Below are 5,817 nucleotides of genomic sequence, written 5' to 3'. Positions count from 1 at the left end.
GTGCCTGATGCTCTGCGCTTACCCTCTGCGAACTCTTATTTTACCATGCTCGTATTCTCTATGAATGGAATGGGGTTTGGGTGAGGTCGATTCCCCTGGAGAATCACCCCGAGCGGGGCTGAGTAAAACAGATGGAAAGATGACTATATTGTCAGATTGGCCGAGGGGTGTTTACGCTATGTCGGGTGATGATGAAAACGGTCAACAAGTGATCATCTGTGTTCGTGCCGCCATAATTGGGCTTCTTCGAAGCAACGAGCTTTTGTGACAACAGTAACGAGAAGGTATGTTCATGGTGTTAGTTTTTCTTGCTTTCGATTTTATGGTTGAATGGATTTATGATGTTTTTGGTTTTCATTGGACTTTGTTTCAATATCAAATGTTGAGGTCGTTGCATTCTACATTAAGCGGTGGGCCGAGGAGGAATCGTTGTTTGCCTAGGAGGGCTCGAGACTTTCGAGCAACGCTGCGGACCAAGATGCATGGAAATTATTCCATATGGCTGCAGACCAAGTTGTTCGACTCAATATGCTGGTTCCTAAGAACTCTGATCAGTATGAGCCACCGGTGAAGGGCTTCACCGTAGTGCTTCAAGGGGGCAGCTCAATTGCAGTGGAGTCAAAAACATTTCGGACTTTCAGAACGACGGCTCAGCCTTTTCCGGCTTCCACTGCAATCGCAATGGGCTCTGCAACCTGCAAGTTTGGTTTTCATGGCAAAGGTTGAGGTAAGCATTTGGTTTTCATGGCAAAGGTTAATGTAACCAATTCTCTATCTGGTTCCGAAACGAGATTCATTCAGTCATTTTGCGGATTAAGGGCTCTGCGCAGGTTTGTTTTCCATGGCAAAAAAGCGGATTAAAGGCTCTGCGCAGGTTTGGTTTCCATGGCAAAAAAGGAGGGTTTGTTAGGGGCTCTGCAACCTGCAAGTTTGGTTTACATGGCAAAGGAGGGTTTCGTTTGTTGGAGTGTCTAATTTACAGGGATACTGAGCATGTTATCTGCTGTGTATTTTGAAGAGATTAGGCTCCCTGCTATTTTCTTCATTGATAATTATATCTATATAGGAGCCCTAATTTCACACTGTCGATGTAAGTGGTTCCTATAGACTTCGGCCTTGCATCCACAGGTGAAGGAAAGACTTATGGTCAGGATCCTTAGGTAATTGTTGGAAACCATTTCCTCTGGAAGCAGTCTCGAGTCCTTTGCATGAGAATAAAAATGCTAAACGCTTATAGTATTTAATTACAGAGTCTTGTTTTCACTGACTCAGGTGTGCATTGTGACCCCCACGCCACTCTACAGGTACTATATTATTACAGGCCTGTTAATTCTTTTCTTTTTTCCGGAACAGTTCTCTAACTCGACTCTTAAATCTGATGGCAGGTTAAGTATTGCCCTCCTCAACAGTTCAGAACTCTGCAGTGGCATCCACTTATGGTTTTCTCTTCAATGTTCCATGTTGGTTAGGCTAGGCACTGAGGGTTTTTCTTCGCTTCCAGACAACTCAAGGTCACCTTTTGACCTTCTGGAGATGATTGAGTGAGTAGGGTTAATCTACGGCCGGTCATGCCGGCATTTCACTTGTTAATATTGTTCTTCTTCTAGCTTAGCGTTATAACATCGTGATTATATGAACTGGGACCCGTAGTAATTATATGAACTGGGACCGGAACAGGTGATTCGGCTGCCATATTACTCTCATTACTGGAATGAGAAATCCTGTTTGCAATGTCTACTACACAATACAAATTAATCTATGTTTACCCTTCTCTGGGGTTTATATGGTAATTTTCTGGGTTTAATCCCAATTCATTCTTACGGGTTTCAGTTGTAGCATGCATTAAAGTTGTTCATGCATCTAAACACGAGAGCTGATTCTTGAATTGTTGAGAGTTTAATCTACTTATGTTCAACTATTTGGATGTATAAAGTTTCTTAGTTATCAAACCACTGTCGTGAAATTTACATAAAGCACCATTGTTATTCATGGAACTTAGTTGATAAGTTTACCTATACGTCTGTAACAGTTTTGAACTTCATTTCTGAGAATTTCTAGCTACCGTCATGTGTTTTCTCATATCGAGAGACTATCATTATCTCCTGTCACTTTGTTATTATACATCCATTGACTTGGTAATAGATTCTCATTAATAGGTTGTACTCAAAATATCTGGCCTTTCACATGGCCCATAGTTTTACCAAGACTTTGCCATAAAACATAATATTTACCACTTTATTCGAGGGGTATCACAACATGTTAGTAAATAAAATGTATTAACCAATGCAAATAAATAAATGAGTGAATTAAAAAATTTACAAGTTACTAAGTAAAATGTATTTAAAAATTTTACAAGTTAGTAAATAAGATGTATTCACCACTGAATGGCAATGGTCGTAACAGTTTTGCCCTTTTAAATTAAAAAGTATAGTAGTTGGTTGTTAAATATAGATAAAATATTTAAACGTTGATATTTATAATATGTACATTGATATAAATAAATGAGTGAATTAAAAAATTTCAAAGTTACTAAATAAAATGTATTCACCACTTAATGGTAATGGTCGTAACAATTTTTCCCTTTTAAATTAAAAAGTAGTAGTAGTTGGTTATTAAATATAGATAAAATATTTAAACGTTTATATTTATAATATGTATATTGATTTAGTGAAAGTTAATATATTTAGAAAATGTTTAGTTAAATAAATTTTACTTTATAAAAATTATTTAGTATGTTTATGATATTTATGAAAAAATGTATTTGATATGGGATGAAATATATATATATATATATATATATTAAAAATAATATAATATTTAAAAAGTTATAGATTAATTACATTATTTTAATTATTATATATATATATATATTTTTAAATTATGGTATTATAACTACTGTAATAATAATTATTACGAAATGATTATTTGTTTTATATATAAGACATGAAGATACATTATTAAATAAAATATTGAAAGATATATGATTAAGTAAAATATTGAAACAAAATTCAAGAGAAAAGAACAAGTTACTTATAAGGTAAATTGGTATATTTTTATTGAAATATCTTTTCATTTGCTAATTTTCTTTTTACGTTTTCTAGGGTATAATTTATATGTTTTTATGAGACATTTGCTAAGGTATAATTGATAATGTTTGTGTTTTATTTATTTAACTAATTAAGGTTTTGTATGAGATTTGTTAATACATAATTTCATATTATGGGAGATTTGATTAATTAGTAATATCTTTATATAAGATTTATTAAGATATAATTTAGTGAAATGGCCTTAACAATTTCTTAAAGCTAGAGAATTACCAATGACAATTCACGACTACAACTCATACATACTGAAAAACAACTTCTAGATTGACACTTGGGAACTCATAATGACAATTTACAACAACATATGGAACCTTCCTTCCTATACCCTCTGTTAATGCTAAGGATAATCTATGTTTAACTGGTCTTCATCAACACTTACATTCACTCTGGAATCTCACAAACATTGCTCTTTCACCACCACATCTTCGAGTTGTCACTTGACCTCCATTTAAAACATAACCGCCTCTGACCATTGTTGATGAACATTGCAAGATCAACAATATTAAAAATCCCTTCATTTTTGTGAGTCATGTTGCTCATTACAACGCTCATATATCATATCAAGTGATTTATACAAAAAGAATGGGAAGCCATCTGTAGTGGTTGACCTTTTGCAATTTTCTGAGCAACAGCCTTCTAGAGGTGAGCAGGAGACAACATTTGTCTGAGAGCAAAATTTTGTTGCCCTTTCGATCTCACTGTGACATAGAAAGTACCTTGTCATCTGTCTCTGTCAAGAACAACAAACTCTGTGTCATATCTGTGGCTATCAACAAGATTTTATGCCACTCCCTGTGTCACATGCAATGATAGGCAACACTTTAAGAAAAACTATAGACACCATAACAACCTCAATGTCTAGCAGAATTAAAACGCAAGAAATAACGAGTGCAGTGATTTGCACTGTGGTGGAAGATTGGCCCAATTCATTCATCTTGCAAAACAATGACATGGTGGGACACCACTCCAATGATACTGGCTTCATCCGCAACGATCCCCTGAAGAATTGTCCCTGGGATTCAAGCTAAAACATTCTTGCCTTTCTCTCGGTTGCTAAGCATGATCTCTCCAAAGCGGAAGCCCAAACATTTGTTGCATCACTTTGATCCATGAAAAATAGTGGAATTTTAGTGCACATTCACCATCACCTCTAAATGGAACAAACGTGTAGGAACAAGGACCAACTACTTTGAATCTAGATGGATTGGGCCATCGCTATGGACGCTGCTATTGACAAGTTTTCATAAGCTACGGGGAAACACAACACCAAGTATTCTTTTTCTACCCTGAGATCCAATCTCACTCAAACATGCATTGAAAAAATTTACAAACAAAAATAAATTTTACTCACACATGACAATATATCAAATACTCTCTTACACTATCTATTTACATAGAAAAAATCTCAAGGCTTTCTCACATTTTCTTGGCCCTCCTATGAAAGAGTTAAGCCAGTACCTGCTTGATACCATGTTAGAAAATAGAGAGAGATCAGATAGTGATTACACACAACACCAAACACACTTTGATATCTTTATTGATCACAACAATTACACATGTATAGGATATAAATCATTGATTTCGACACATCTAGATAATGACTACAACTCATACATAGGGAAAAAAAAACTTCTAGATTGACGCTTGGGAACTCACAATGACAACTTACAACAACACATGGAAGGATTACTTCCAACACCTAACTCCTAATTAATAGTTATTGGATTGCCTTGCTTTGAGGACATTATAGCTTGAAGATGAAAAGAATGGTGATAAAAGTCTCACTATGGACATTAAGAAAATACCATAAGATATGAAGTAACATACAATCACATAATATGCTAAATTTGTAGATGTAAAATGTGAAAGTAAAGAAGACACTACCCATTTAGGCAAGATGTGGAGATGATCAATAAATTGTCATGGACATTCCATTGGAGTAATTCATCACAATAAATCTAATAAAATATTGAAACCTTTATTATGAATGTTAATTCCTTTTAGATATTACATTATTTATTTGTCGTTTGTGTGCTTAAAAAAAATTAGCTGAAATGCGAGCAATATAGAATGAAAATAAATACACACACCAACCAAAATAGGCACAATATTTTCCCTCAGAAACTATTATGGCAGAAAATGTAGTTAAAAGGTGAGGTTGTTTTGCTCTCTATTCTCTAGTATGAAAAAACACGTAGATACAAAGAAAGAGGTACCCTCTATTGAATTACCTAAAACCTATGGCTTGTAAAGTTTCTACAAATTATTAACCCCCTTTGTTTTTCTCTTTAACTTCACACACCTAGTTGCTTTGCTAAAATATGAAAAAAATACAATAACATCGAGTGGAACCCCTACTCCTCCTAGTGTCCCAATATTTAACATAACCCAATAACTAACTATGGGTAAGTCTTGACTCCCTCAACCCTCAACTAGAGTTACAATTTTCAACCTTTTAGTGTCTTTTGAAAGTCCACTCACGGCTAGCCCCATATTCATGAGCAATAGGGCTGAAGTGAAATCCACTTGTACCATAGTGAAATCCACCTTCCGCATATGGTGGGCCCAAAAATATTTAATACTTTGTTGTCTAATTTTTTATAAAACATGTGGTTACCTACATGCAAAAAGATATGATCATTAGTTTGAAAAGGATAACATAGATGACTTATGTTTGAGATAGACAACATGAAACAATTAATACATAAAAAAT

The 5,817-nt window shown here is 34.6% G+C and overlaps 1 long non-coding RNA gene across 1 annotated transcript; it reads left to right on the top strand.

Moving 5' to 3' along the window:
• The first annotated feature begins 903 nt into the window (after positions 1-903).
• LOC149188471 (uncharacterized) lies at positions 904-1,790 on the top strand. Its single transcript, XR_016256289.1, has 2 exons — positions 904-1,304; positions 1,386-1,790. It is a non-coding gene; the product is annotated as an uncharacterized LOC149188471 (long non-coding RNA).
• Positions 1,791-5,817: the final 4,027 nt, after the last annotated feature.

This window comes from Pinus tabuliformis, chromosome 3_1, assembly GCF_031772625.1.
Source record: "Pinus tabuliformis cultivar Carrire ecotype Pingquan chromosome 3_1, CPIR1, whole genome shotgun sequence".
Lineage (NCBI taxonomy): Eukaryota > Viridiplantae > Streptophyta > Pinopsida > Pinales > Pinaceae > Pinus > Pinus tabuliformis.
Note: the sequence above shows the minus strand (reverse complement) of the source record. Positions and strands in the feature narration are given on the sequence as shown.